Below are 12,841 nucleotides of genomic sequence, written 5' to 3' on the forward strand. Positions count from 1 at the left end.
GGACACCCATGAAATGTCGAAAAAGATGCGGGGTATGATGTTCACAGCACCTGGTATTCCCAAGCGGTCTCCCAATCAGGTACTAACCAGGCCGAACCATGCTTGGCTGCCGAGGTCGGACGAGATCGGGCGAGATCGGGCGAGATCGGGCCTTATCAGGGTGGTATGGCCGTGAGCGGTACTGCTCTTGCAGATGGACACCCATGAAATGTCGAAAAAGATGCGGGGTATGATGCTCACAGCACCTGGTATTCCCGAGCGGTCTCCCAATCAGGTACTAACCAGGCCGAACCATGCTTGGCTTCCGAGATCGGACGAGATCGGGCCTTTTCAGGGTGGTATGGCCGTGAGCGGTACTGCTTTCGCAGATGGACACCCATGAAATGTCGAAAAAGATGCGGGGTATGATGCTCACAGCACCTGGTATTCCCAAGCGGTCTCCCAATCAGGTACTAAACAGGCCCAACCATGCTTGGCTGCCGAGATCGGACGAGATCGGACGAGATCGGGCCTTTTCAGGGTGGTATGGCCGTGAGCGGTACTGCACTAGCAGATGGACACCCATGAAATGTCGAAAAAGATGCGGGGTATGATGCTCACAGCACCAGGTATTTCCAAGCGGTCTCCCAATCAGGTACTAACCAGGCTGAACCATGCTTGGCTTCCGAGATCAGACGAGATCGGGCCTTTTCAGGGTGGTATGGCCGTGAGCGGTACTGCACTAGCAGATGGACACCCATGAAATGTCGAAAAAGATGCGGGGTATGATGCTCACAGCACCTGGTATTCCCAAGCGGTCTCCCAATCAGGTACTAAACAGGCCGAACCATGCTTGGCTGCCGAGATCGGACGAGATCGGGCCTTTTCAGGGTGGTATGGCCGTGAGCGGTACTGCACTAGCAGATGGACACCCATGAAATGTCGAAAAAGATGCGGGGTATGATGCTCACAGCACCTGGTATTCCCAAGCGGTCTCCCAATCAGGTACTAACCAGGCCGAACCATGCTTGGCTGCCGAGATCGGACGAGATCGGACGAGATCGGGCCTTTTCAGGGTGGTATGGCAGTGAGCGGTACTGCTCTTGCAGATGGACACTTATGAAATGTCGAAAAAGATGCAGGGTATGATGCTCACAGCACCTGGTATTCCCAAGCGGTCTCCCAATCAGGCACTAAACAGGCCGAACCATGCTTGGCTTCCGAGATCAGACGAGATCGGGCCTTTTCAGGGTGGTATGGCCGTGAGCGGTACTGCACTAGCAGATGGACACCCATGAAATGTCGAAAAAGATGCGGGGCAAGATGCTCACAGCACCTGGTATTCCCAAGCGGTCTCCCAATCAGGTACTAACCAGGCCGAACCATGCTTGGCTTCCGAGATCGGACGAGATCGGGCCTTTTCAGGGTGGTATGGCCGTGAGCGGTACTGCTCTTGCAGATGGACACCCATGAAATGTCGAAAAAGATGCGGGGTATGATGCTCACAGCACCTGGTATTCCCAAGCGGTCTCCCAATCAGGTACTAAACAGGCCGAATCATGCTTGGCTGCCGAGATCGGGCGAGATCGGACGAGATCGGGCCTTTTCAGGGTGGTATGGCCGTGAGCGGTACTGCACTAGCAGATGGACACCCATGAAATGTCGAAAAAGATGCGGGGTATGATGCTCACAGCACCTGGTATTCACAAGCGGTCTCCCAATTAGGTACTAAACAGGCCGATCCATGCTTGGCTTCCGAGATCGGACGAGATCGGACGAGATCGGGCCTTTTCAGGGTGGTATGGCCGTGAGCGGTACTGCACTAGCAGATGGACACCCATGAAATGTCGAAAAAGATGCGGGGCATGATGCTCACAGCACCTGGTATTCCCAAGCGGTCTCCCAATCAGGTACTAACCAGGCCAAACCATGCTTGGCTTCCTAGATCGGGCGAGATCGGGCCTTTTCAGGGTGGTATGGCCGTGAGCGGTACTGCTTGTGCAGATGGACACCCATGAAATGTCGAAAAAGATGCGGGGCAAGATGCTCACAGCACCTGGTATTCCCAAGCGGTCTCCCAATCAGGTACTAAACAGGCTGAACCCTGCTTGGCTGCCGAGATCGGACGAGATCGGGCGAGATTGGGCCTTTTCAGGGTGGTATGGCCGTGAGCGGTACTGCTCTTGCAGATGGACACCCATGAAATGTCGAAAAAGATGCGGGGTATGATGCTCACAGCACCTGGTATTCCCAAGCGGTCTCCCAATCAGGTATTAACCAGGCCGAACCATGCTTGGCTGCCGAGATCGGACGAGATCGGGCGAGATCGGGCCTTATCAGGGCGGTATGGCCGTGAGCGGTACTGCTCTTGCAGATGGACACCCATGAAATGTCGAAAAAGATGCGGGGTATGATGCTCACAGCACCTGGTATTCTCAAGCGGTCTCCCAATCAGGTACTAACCAGGCCGAACCATGCTTGGCCGCCGAGTTCGGACGAGATCGGGCGAGATCGGGCCTTTTCAGGGTGGTATGGCAGTGAGCGGTACTGCTCTTGCAGATGGACACCCATGAAATGTCGAAAAAAATGCGGGGTATGATGCTCACAGCACCTGGTATTCCCAAGCGGTCTCCCAATCAGGTACTAACCAGGCCGAACCATGCTTGGCTGCCGAGGTCGGACGAGATCGGGCGAGATCGGGCCTTATCAGGGTGGTATGGCCGTGAGCGGTACTGCTCTTGCAGATGAACACTGTCAGGTTCTTTAATAATTACCTTCGTCCGTAATTATCAATAACTGCAGGAAGACATCTTATTCAATTATTGACATTTAATTAAATAGAAATGGATACAACAGATAAAAGCCTCCGGAGGGGAGCGTTACAGCAAGTGTCACCTTACAACTTCCGAACGTCTCCTCGAATAGACGTTTTCGTCCCATTCTTATGGTCACAAGTTACAGAGTTGTTGATCATTCCATCACGTATGAGTAAAAACAACATCTGGGACTACAATAACAATCAAAGTATTTTACTAATAACAAAAACAGGGACTAGACCTAACTACATGTAGATTAGAGTAATTATACAACCTCCTTGACCTAAGAATCATATAATATAATCATAATCATATAATCGTTACATACAGAAAAACCCGAAGTGTACGGTTACATAACGATCACAATATTCTTGTTATTGTCCGAATAGCCCTGTCCTCGTCACCAAGGGCCCACCAAATCTCAAGGACCCAGATTGGGTGGATTGTTTGTATAACCATCCTGGAACAGGCTGTCCAGGTTAAAGATGACTTGGTGTGACCTCAACACTTTTGAAAAACAGAAAGAGAATGATTTAACAAAGTAATGAATTAATACAGAGAAAAGAAAGAGAATGATTTAATAAAGAAATGAATTAATATAACTATTATAATAGTAAAACAGAACAAACCCAACATTCCCCCGTTTTTATAATATGTATGTTATTAGTCATTTCTTAGTAATCACTAAATGGTAATGTCGGGTGACTGTGATTTTTCCCGCCTACTCCTTACTCCCATGGCTGGTCTGAAAGAGAAAAAACATAATTATATTCGTCCAATTGGTCCTCGGATTTACCGTACTCCTGGACCTCACTGCTTTCCCCAAACCGTCCCATAAGATACAACTCATGTACTTTAGAATTTGTAGGGGCAATTGCAGTAGTTATAAGTCGGCTTAGTAAGGAGCGCAAACAGGGGATACTACATCACCCACACAATGTTAGGATAGCGGTAATTGTGCCTATAGTAACCACGAAGGATGTAGCCAAATCTTTAGATTTTCCAAAGGTCTTATCCCACCAATCTGACAATGCGGACGTATCTACTCCAGAGTGCTCTTGCATATTGCGGTTCAGTGTTTGCAGGCCAGTAATGGCCCTGGTGAGAGATCCACTGGGTGACGTGTTGTTCGGTATGAAGGTGCAACATTGTTTTACAAACATTGCACACACGCCCCGTTTCAAGGATCATATCCACCGCTATGCGACCCCGGAACGCCATCAGACTGGTAGCTGCCAGTTGTTCCTTTATGGCCACAAATCCCTGTTCAGTATAATTTCCAAGTTTTGTACATTGTAATGTAAGTAATTTATTCTATCCACATTTTTGTTTGGGGTGATTAGAAGGAAGATAGACTCCCAACCTGCTGCGATCTGATTAGCCAGCTTATACTCATCTGGTACGCCCCAGGGGATGCCAATCGCATCAATGTATGTTGGATCTCCTTCCCTCCATGCCTCTCGACGATGTCGGGAGGGTCGACCCTTCAGCCGAATTATGAGCCGCCAATTGTATCTCCTCCACTGTGGATGGAAAAACAGACATCGGTAAGAGCAGTGAGACCAAAGTACCTAGTCCTGCCGCGTTTCGGCAGGAGTCGTATAATTTATCTACCACCCCGCCACCATAGGCCAGAACGTGGTATCAGGGGTGTAGTTTGTTTTAGAACGCCGGTACACCACGTCTCATTTATCGCCCCTAGCTTCAGACCATGCCCTGTAAGGTTTAAGCAGGTAAAATGATTAAACAGTGGAAAAATTGACTTCCTATTTACTGCGTAACAGGATAAACACTGTTTCAATATATTTTTTTTTCTTTCTTGCCAAGTAGGACACGTTTTTTCATTTGTAAAAACACTTTTCCCCAAAAGAATGGTGATTGAGGGAGTTGTTAGACCCCATCGTTTTTTCCCTTGTCTGGTAGGTTATCCTAATCTTTTGTAAGATGGTTTAGTCTCAATTGAAACTATATGGAGACGTCAAACCCAATATAAAAGAGTTCCCTATAGTTTTATGGTATTGCTTGCTGAGCAATAATCTTTTCAATTAATATTGGTGTTTCCCGTATTTTATTAAGTCAGAAAGTTTATTTTACCCGTCCCCTCAATGTTTCAATTGAGACCACCCTTTTACCAAAGTAGCTCCACCTAGTGCTTGTCCTCTTTACACTCCATTAACAGCGCCCAATTATCCCCCGTTTGGGAAATCCCTGTTTCAGAAATAAATTTCACAGGTTAATATGTCAGTCCAAGCTTTCCAATCTTGACCAATTTCTGCAACAAGGCTTTTCCCAATCTTCAATTTTTTTGCTGTTAATGTACCACACATATTTCCCACCATAGATTGACACCTTGTACGGCACCCGGGACGTCGCCGAGTCCAAATATATATTTTCAATTTGGAAATTTGATTTAGTAGGTAATGTTAATTAAATGTAAATGTGTATGTTTCTCGGTTTACCCTCCCGTAAGAAGGTGTATCCTCAATTGAAACACCTCCGCCTTTTTCTCCAACTGGAGAAAACAACCCTACTGTGGAAAGGAATAGAATCACAATCATCATTAATCTCATTGCCCCAAAAGCAATAATTGTTTTCAACATGACTTTTTGTCTTTGTTTAGGGAGTTTTCCTCTTGAAACGTTTCAATTTAGACAACCTTCTTACTGTGGGAAAGGTGCATCCGTGTCCCCTTTCAGTAACAAGGACCCTCCGACTTTGCGTTGCTCCGATGTTTCTTCTTTTATGCTGCTTATCAGCATCCAGTCTTCAAGAATCACCGTCGCTTCGTCCGTTTCCTGTTGACAAGCAAAATCTCCCTCTGATAGTATAAATTTGGTGTGTGCGTTTTTTTTTTTTTTCTGATAGATTCGCCTCATCATCCAATTGTCATTGTGTAGTGAATAATAACAATTTGTAAGGTCTACCAAACAGGACTTCATATAAGGTCCGCCAATTGTGGATGGTAGACAACTATTATATTAACAAAATGGGAGCCATTATCACTATAAATAGTTTCTGAAATTCCATATCGTGGAATGATATCCATATGATCTAATAAAATAAAATAAAATCTATATGTATTTTTTGAAATGGATATGTGGGTATGCATATAGATTTAAAACCTAAACCTTGTAGTGCCGTTGTAGCAAGGCCACCTCTCCCTTGTCGAGACATAGGTCTTCCCTTGACTCAAGCCCAAATTATTTTCTTTATTGATCTTTTATTGATAGATTATGTCTCGGTGGTCTGCCAATCAAAAAACACAAAAAGACAAACTATCATTCACGCTCACACTCATAAAAAGAAGAATTTAGTGTGTTCAACCAGTCTAGCATCCATAATTTCATTTTGTGGGAGTAAACTGGAGTACCCGGAGAAAATCCACAAATTCTTGAGGACGCCATGAATACCCCACATTCCGGAAGGTCTGGATCCACCCCGCATTCATGAGTAGATCCTTTAATATACACACCCCCACTCTAGCATTTTAACCGTTTGTAAAAAATTACCTTCAAGTTTCACACAAAGTTATATCCTTTTTAATGCTATCAGTTTACCTGTTTGTTCCCCGAATTGAGGTGGCAATAGTTTCACATCTAAGGTTTTTATTTTTCACAGCCGCCATGACCTAATGGCCCCCTATCAGGTTTTTTGGAAAATCCCAATTTCCTCTAATAGCATGCCAATCACCTTTTAATGCGGCCATCCAATTTTGTTTCTACTTGTTTCAGGTGATAAGATAATCTCCCCCATTTGTAAAACTAATTCATCCACGCCTATTTTATACAACATGACGCCTATGGCCTTTATTACGTCGCCTTGACTCCAAATTCTATGAACCAAGATAACACGCCGAATTTGTAAGCGAATTTCCCCCATCCCATTTTGTTCATAGACAACCCATCTACCTAAAGCGTCACTTGTTTCCAAACATGAAAGGCCCCTCTAGAATTTGTGCATCCAGCGCCAAATAGAGCCTATTTACACATTTGTCTCAAACTTGTTTTAGATATGGGGTCCCCAATTTCCCAAAATTTCCCAGAATTCATGTACCACCAGATCCTGTCAAAAACCCAAAACGACTAACATAACCTGTTTCTAAGCCAGATTCTGGAATTTGGAGAATTTCTCCTTTCCCTCCCTTATCTAAGCTTGTTATTGCCCCTCGTTATCACTGTAACATTCAGGCGTATTAACCCCATCGTTGCAATGATATGAATTTCTAAAGTTCTCACCAATTTGCATGCCCTTAAAGCAGTAAAAAGCAACGTTATTTGGTTGTATCAATTGACCAATGCTTATCCAATCTGTAATATCCTTAAAGTCATCAATATGACCTGTGACAAAGCATATTTCCTCCCGCCAGGACAACAGACAATGTTCTTTCAAGTGCACTTTGAAAAACATTCCATGTTACTCCATTCTTAGGGAAAATATGCTCATCCTAAACCAATTATTTTATTTACAATTCACCTAATTATTTGGATGAATGCCATGAATTTTATCATGCCACTATTTTATTGTAAATTTCCCATCTGATGTCGTTAACAGCCAAATAATTCAATACCTACTATATACTTTGTAAATCACCTCATATGATGTTTACTTAAGACAAAAGTCTTTTCCCATAGCCTGTTACCAAAACAAAAATCTTCAACAATTAAATTAGAGAAATCAACCTTTTGTTAGACAATTCCTAATTACAACTTTAATGTTTTAAAAACCTTATCGTCACCAATATACCATAATATTGTAAATTTTGTCATCCTGGCCAACCTCCTGGATTAAAGTATTTTGAACAATCAAAAAATTCTGAAATAGTATTAATATTATTTTATCCTCCAAAAGCTAGTTTCCTTTTACTAAGAGCCCTTTGAAATCCACAATTGCTCAAAAATGACTATTTTGGTCTATTTCCCAAATCCAAAGCTTTTTACCAAATCAACCTTTTACTGAACAGATTTTCTATCCTCTTAATACATTTCATTTTAAAACCCAAAATATCAATGCGAAAGCATTCGCATAACCTTGCATTTCTTGCAGCCCATGTATTGTTCTTATTCTGAAAAGTCCAAACAGAAAACGCAATTAGCCGTTAACTATGACCTCCACTCTTGCTGCGAAAACAGCATTGTTATCTTATGTTTACAAACCAGCTTTTTCCCTGTGCCCAAATACAACGCTTTTTAGAGAAGACAACCATTAAAACGTCAAATTAACCCCTCTTCCGATATTCAACTACATCACAATATTTTTCCAAGACCCCATATATCCAGAATATGTATGCTGCAAGCACAACAATATGGCAAAAACCCATTTTCTGCCCTCAAGTTTGCTTCAGCACCCCCAAGGCCAATTATTATTATTATAATGTCTTCACGGAAAGGATCACAAAATTTTAGTCGTTTACACGGTCCGAACGCTCCCGAAAGCCCAACACAGTTAAATCGTCTGCCCCGCGGCCCACATGTTTCACTCCCATCTAATCAGCAGCCGCTGCACCAGAAACGCTTCCCCCGCAGTCGACACATTTTTTTGCAAGTCTAGAGCATAATAAAAACACAGGTGACATTCCCTGCTAAACATTTAAATGATCATTTTGTATATATTCTTTTGTCTTTTTAAACACCATCTTCCCGTTAGCGGACGGGATCAAAAACCAAGCTGCAATAAGCCATCACATTGCTGTAAATTGACAGTACATATAGGTTATATTAACAAAGCACCACCAGCACTTGGAAATAACCATTCTAATTGTTGTTATACAAGCCCAAGCATCACAAAAAAACCCAATTTATTGTAATCACAAAACGTCATACCCGGATTAACCAAATCAAATACCAGTGTCCCCATTAATTTTCTAGCTCCCTTTATTTTTGTTAAACTTCCTACGCGCCCGTCACCTATCTCGGTAAATATTTTCCCCGTCAGCCGAGGAGGCCCCGCTATTTTTTCCTTACCAAACAGTACTTTCCCGCCGCCACGGTCTTAAATATATCCCCGTTATCCGAGGGAGCCCCCACTATTTTCCCAAAATAGTATTTTTTAACTTCTCCCCGGCCTTATTTCGCCATTAGTGTCTGTGGAACAAGCTGTTACACTTTTATCCACTCACATATTATTTATATACGTATATTACCTCCATTAGTGTCTGTGGAACAAGCTGTTACACTTTTATCCACTCACATATTATTTATATATGTATATTACCTCCATTAGTGTATATATTATCCTGCATTTTATGCATTTTAAGCTGGCCAGCAAACCCATATTTATTTATCCATAAATATAGCTGTGTAATATTTTTAAAGCGCTTTGTCTTACCAATTTTTTCCAATCCTTACAAGTTAGACGTATTTTTTGGATCGTCATCCAAACCCGCCTTACAACACGTGTTTCCCATATTTTACTTTTTTGTAGTGAGTTCGTGTGCCTCACACAGTTAACTTTATTATATCTATTTTTATTATTATCACTCTATTTTTATTATTATCACTCCTTCGACTGTATTTCCTAGGCTTATCTTAATTTTACTGCAGAAACCACACAAACACCATACAACATTTACAACATATTCGTGCCTACCCTTTAGACACAGGACACTTCCCAGCCCCACCATTGTACCTCCAGTACAATACATTCGTGCCTACCCCTGAGACACAGGACACTTTCCAGCAAAGTGCCCCACCGTACCTGCCATTGACTAGTATAAACACAGGGTTTTGTCGCCGTCACCCAGGACGCGAAACCAGCCCACAATGGACCTCACATACAATGTCCCTTTAACGCATTTGGAAACACCGTCACAACATGCAGACATTAATGTGGACTTACCCGAGATCCATCAGATGTCTCCCTCCAGCAGGAAAAGTCTTCAACCGCCGAGAATCCAGGCGCCCCCGTCGAAAAACTCCGGCCCACCAAGGGTTTTGAAGACGCCGTGCGCACGGTCACTTACCAGATGTCGAACAGCAGCGCCTGGGTTCTCGCTCCGGTATATTGACCTCCATGGCTCAGAAGGACCAAAATGTCAGGTTCATTAATAATTACCTTCGTCCGTAATTATCAATAACTGCAGGAAGACATCTTATTCAATTATTGACATTTAATTAAATAGAAATGGATACAACAGATAAAAGCCTCCGGAGGGGAGCGTTACAGCAAGTGTCACCTTACAACTTCCGAACGTCTCCTCGAATAGACGTTTTCGTCCCATTCTTATGGTCACAAGTTACAGAGTTGTTGATCATTCCATCACGTATGAGTAAAAACAACATCTGGGACTACAATAACAATCAAAGTATTTTACTAATAACAAAAACAGGGACTAGACCTAACAACATGTAGATTAGAGTAATTATACAACCTCCTTGACCTAAGAATCATATAATATAATCATAATCATATAATCGTTACATACAGAAAAACCCGAAGTGTACGGTTACATAACGATAACAATATTCTTGTTATTGTCCGAATAGCCCTGTCCTCGTCACCAAGGGCCCACCAAATCTCAAGGACCCAGATTGGGTGGATTGTTTGTATAACCATCCTGGAACAGGCTGTCCAGGTTAAAGATGACTTGGTGTGACCTCAACACTTTTGAAAAACAGAAAGAGAATGATTTAACAAAGTAATGAATTAATACAGAGAAAAGAAAGAGAATGATTTAATAAAGAAATGAATTAATATAACTATTATAATAGTAAAACAGAACAAACCCAACAGACACCCATGAAATGTCGAAAAAGATGCGGGGTATGATGCTCACAGCACCTGGTATTCCCAAGCGGTCTCCCAATCAGGTACTAAACAGGCCGAACCATGCTTGGCTTCCGAGATCGGACGAGATCGGGCCTTTTCAGGGTGGTATGGCCGTGAGCGGTACTGCACTAGCAGATGGACACCCATGAAATGTCGAAAAAGATGCGGGGTATGATGCACACAGCACCTGGTATTCCCAAGCGGTCTCCCAATCAGGTACTAAACAGGCCGAACCATGCTTGGCTTCCGAGATCGGGCGTGATCGGGCCTTTTCAGGGTGGTATGGCCGTGAGCGGTACTGCACTAGCAGATGGACACCCATGAAATGTCGAAAAAGATGCGGGGTATGATGCTCACAGCACCTGGTATTCCCAAGCGGTCTCCCAATCAGGTACTAACCAGGCCAAACCATGCTTGGCTTCCTAGATCGGACGAGATCGGGCCTTTTCAGGGTGGTATGGCCGTGAGCGGTACTGCTCTTGCAGATGGACACCCATGAAATGTCGAAAAAGATGCGGGGTATGATGCTCACAGCACCTGGTATTCCCAAGTGGTCTCCCAATCAGGTACTAACCAGGCCAAACCATGCTTGGCTTCCGAGATCGGACGAGATCGGGCCTTTTCAGGGTGGTATGGCCGTGAGCGGTACTTCTCTTGCAGATGGACACCCATGAAATGTCGAAAAAGATGCGGGGTATGATGCTCACAGCACCTGGTATTCCCAAGCGGTCTCCCAATCAGGTACTAACCAGGCCGAACCTTGCTTGGCTTCCGAGATCGGACGAGATCGGGCCTTTTCAGGGTGGTATGGCCGTGAGCGGTACTGCACTAGCAGATGGACACCCATGAAATGTCGAAAAAGATGCGGGGTATGATGCACACAGCCCCTGGTATTCCCAAGCGGTCTCCCAATCAGGTACTAAACAGGCCGAACCATGCTTGGCTTCCGAGATCGGGCGAGATCGGGCCTTTTCAGGGTGGTATGGCCGTGAGCGGTACTGCACTAGCAGATGGACACCCATGAAATGTCGAAAAAGATGCGGGGTATGATGCTCACAGCACCTGGTATTCCCAAGCGGTCTCCCAATCAGGTACTAACCAGGCCGAACCATGCTTGGCTTCCTAGATCGGACGAGATCGGGCCTTTTCAGGGTGGTATGGCCGTGAGCGGTACTGCTCTTGCAGATGGACACCCATGAAATGTCGAAAAAGATGCGGGGTATGATGCTCACAGCACCTGGTATTCCCAAGCAGTCTCCCAATCAGGTACTAACCAGGCCAAACCATGCTTGGCTTCCGAGATCGGACGAGATCAGGCCTTTTCAGGGTGGTATGGCCGTGAGCGGTACTTCTCTTGCAGATGGACACCCATGAAATGTCGAAAAAGATACGGGGTATGATGCTCACAGCACCTGGTATTCCCAAGCGGTCTCCCAATCAGGTACTAACCAGGCCGAACCTTGCTTGGCTTCCGAGATCGGACGAGATCGGTCCTTTTCAGGGTGGTATGGCCGTGAGCGGTACTGCACTAGCAGATGGACACCCATGAAATGTCGAAAAAGATGCGGGGTATGATGCTCACAGCACCTGGTATTCCCAAGCGGTCTCCCAACCAGGTACTAACCAGGCCGAACCATGCTTGGCTTCCAAGATCGGACGAAATCGGGCCTTTTCAGGGTGGTATGGCCGTGAGCGGTACTGCACTAGCAGATGGACACCCATGAAATGTCGAAAAAGATGCGGGGTATGATGCTCACAGCACCTGGTATTCCCAAGCGGTCTCCCAATCAGGTACTAACCAGGCCGAACCATGCTTGGCTGCCGAGATCGGACGAGATCGGGCCTTATCAGGGTGGTATGGCCGTGAGCGGTACTCTGCTTGCAGATGGACACCCATGAAATGTCGAAAAAGATGCGGGGTATGATGCTCACAGCACCTGGTATTCCCAAGCGGTCTCCCAATCAGGTACTAACCAGGCCGAACCATGCTTGGCTGCCGAGATCGGACGAGATCGGGCGAGATCGGGCCTTATCAGGGTGGTATGGCCGTGAGCGCTACTGCTCTTGCAGATGGACACCAATGAAATGTCGAAAAAGATGCGGGGTATGATGCTCACAGCACCTGGTATTCCCAAGCGGTCTCCCAATCAGGTACTAACCAGGCCGAACCATGCTTGGCTGCCGAGATCGGACGAGATCGGGCCTTTTCAGGGTAGTATGGCCGTGAGCGGTACTGCACTAGCAGATGGACACCCATGAAATGTCGAAAAAGATGCGGGGTA

At 45.0% G+C, this 12,841-nt stretch overlaps 28 pseudogenes; all 28 read right to left on the reverse strand.

The window, feature by feature from the left end:
• Nucleotides 1-38: 38 nt before the first annotated feature.
• Nucleotides 39-177, reverse strand: LOC144186881 (5S ribosomal RNA; annotated as a pseudogene).
• Nucleotides 178-233: 56 nt separating this feature from the next.
• On the reverse strand, nucleotides 234-352 carry LOC144184331 (5S ribosomal RNA; annotated as a pseudogene).
• Nucleotides 353-408: 56 nt separating this feature from the next.
• Nucleotides 409-537, reverse strand: LOC144190722 (5S ribosomal RNA; annotated as a pseudogene).
• Nucleotides 538-593: 56 nt separating this feature from the next.
• Nucleotides 594-712, reverse strand: LOC144182065 (5S ribosomal RNA; annotated as a pseudogene).
• Nucleotides 713-768: 56 nt separating this feature from the next.
• On the reverse strand, nucleotides 769-887 carry LOC144188927 (5S ribosomal RNA; annotated as a pseudogene).
• A 56-nt stretch (nucleotides 888-943) lies between these two features.
• On the reverse strand, nucleotides 944-1,072 carry LOC144184992 (5S ribosomal RNA; annotated as a pseudogene).
• A 56-nt stretch (nucleotides 1,073-1,128) lies between these two features.
• On the reverse strand, nucleotides 1,129-1,247 carry LOC144191186 (5S ribosomal RNA; annotated as a pseudogene).
• A 56-nt stretch (nucleotides 1,248-1,303) lies between these two features.
• LOC144191758 (5S ribosomal RNA) lies at nucleotides 1,304-1,422 on the reverse strand (annotated as a pseudogene).
• A 56-nt stretch (nucleotides 1,423-1,478) lies between these two features.
• On the reverse strand, nucleotides 1,479-1,607 carry LOC144186664 (5S ribosomal RNA; annotated as a pseudogene).
• A 56-nt stretch (nucleotides 1,608-1,663) lies between these two features.
• LOC144186540 (5S ribosomal RNA) lies at nucleotides 1,664-1,792 on the reverse strand (annotated as a pseudogene).
• Nucleotides 1,793-1,848: 56 nt separating this feature from the next.
• LOC144181854 (5S ribosomal RNA) lies at nucleotides 1,849-1,967 on the reverse strand (annotated as a pseudogene).
• Nucleotides 1,968-2,023: 56 nt separating this feature from the next.
• Nucleotides 2,024-2,152, reverse strand: LOC144184180 (5S ribosomal RNA; annotated as a pseudogene).
• A 56-nt stretch (nucleotides 2,153-2,208) lies between these two features.
• On the reverse strand, nucleotides 2,209-2,337 carry LOC144185355 (5S ribosomal RNA; annotated as a pseudogene).
• Nucleotides 2,338-2,393: 56 nt separating this feature from the next.
• Nucleotides 2,394-2,522, reverse strand: LOC144186670 (5S ribosomal RNA; annotated as a pseudogene).
• Nucleotides 2,523-2,578: 56 nt separating this feature from the next.
• On the reverse strand, nucleotides 2,579-2,707 carry LOC144183633 (5S ribosomal RNA; annotated as a pseudogene).
• Nucleotides 2,708-10,559: 7,852 nt separating this feature from the next.
• LOC144187734 (5S ribosomal RNA) lies at nucleotides 10,560-10,678 on the reverse strand (annotated as a pseudogene).
• A 56-nt stretch (nucleotides 10,679-10,734) lies between these two features.
• Nucleotides 10,735-10,853, reverse strand: LOC144182409 (5S ribosomal RNA; annotated as a pseudogene).
• A 56-nt stretch (nucleotides 10,854-10,909) lies between these two features.
• Nucleotides 10,910-11,028, reverse strand: LOC144189674 (5S ribosomal RNA; annotated as a pseudogene).
• Nucleotides 11,029-11,084: 56 nt separating this feature from the next.
• LOC144188134 (5S ribosomal RNA) lies at nucleotides 11,085-11,203 on the reverse strand (annotated as a pseudogene).
• Nucleotides 11,204-11,259: 56 nt separating this feature from the next.
• Nucleotides 11,260-11,378, reverse strand: LOC144189061 (5S ribosomal RNA; annotated as a pseudogene).
• Nucleotides 11,379-11,434: 56 nt separating this feature from the next.
• Nucleotides 11,435-11,553, reverse strand: LOC144183774 (5S ribosomal RNA; annotated as a pseudogene).
• Nucleotides 11,554-11,609: 56 nt separating this feature from the next.
• On the reverse strand, nucleotides 11,610-11,728 carry LOC144190204 (5S ribosomal RNA; annotated as a pseudogene).
• Nucleotides 11,729-11,784: 56 nt separating this feature from the next.
• LOC144189345 (5S ribosomal RNA) lies at nucleotides 11,785-11,903 on the reverse strand (annotated as a pseudogene).
• A 56-nt stretch (nucleotides 11,904-11,959) lies between these two features.
• On the reverse strand, nucleotides 11,960-12,078 carry LOC144188568 (5S ribosomal RNA; annotated as a pseudogene).
• A 56-nt stretch (nucleotides 12,079-12,134) lies between these two features.
• On the reverse strand, nucleotides 12,135-12,253 carry LOC144189156 (5S ribosomal RNA; annotated as a pseudogene).
• Nucleotides 12,254-12,309: 56 nt separating this feature from the next.
• LOC144188085 (5S ribosomal RNA) lies at nucleotides 12,310-12,428 on the reverse strand (annotated as a pseudogene).
• Nucleotides 12,429-12,484: 56 nt separating this feature from the next.
• LOC144182692 (5S ribosomal RNA) lies at nucleotides 12,485-12,613 on the reverse strand (annotated as a pseudogene).
• Nucleotides 12,614-12,669: 56 nt separating this feature from the next.
• On the reverse strand, nucleotides 12,670-12,788 carry LOC144182861 (5S ribosomal RNA; annotated as a pseudogene).
• Nucleotides 12,789-12,841: the final 53 nt, after the last annotated feature.

The sequence above is a fragment of the Stigmatopora nigra genome, unplaced genomic scaffold (genome assembly GCF_051989575.1).
Source record: "Stigmatopora nigra isolate UIUO_SnigA unplaced genomic scaffold, RoL_Snig_1.1 HiC_scaffold_24, whole genome shotgun sequence".
NCBI lineage: Eukaryota > Metazoa > Chordata > Actinopteri > Syngnathiformes > Syngnathidae > Stigmatopora > Stigmatopora nigra.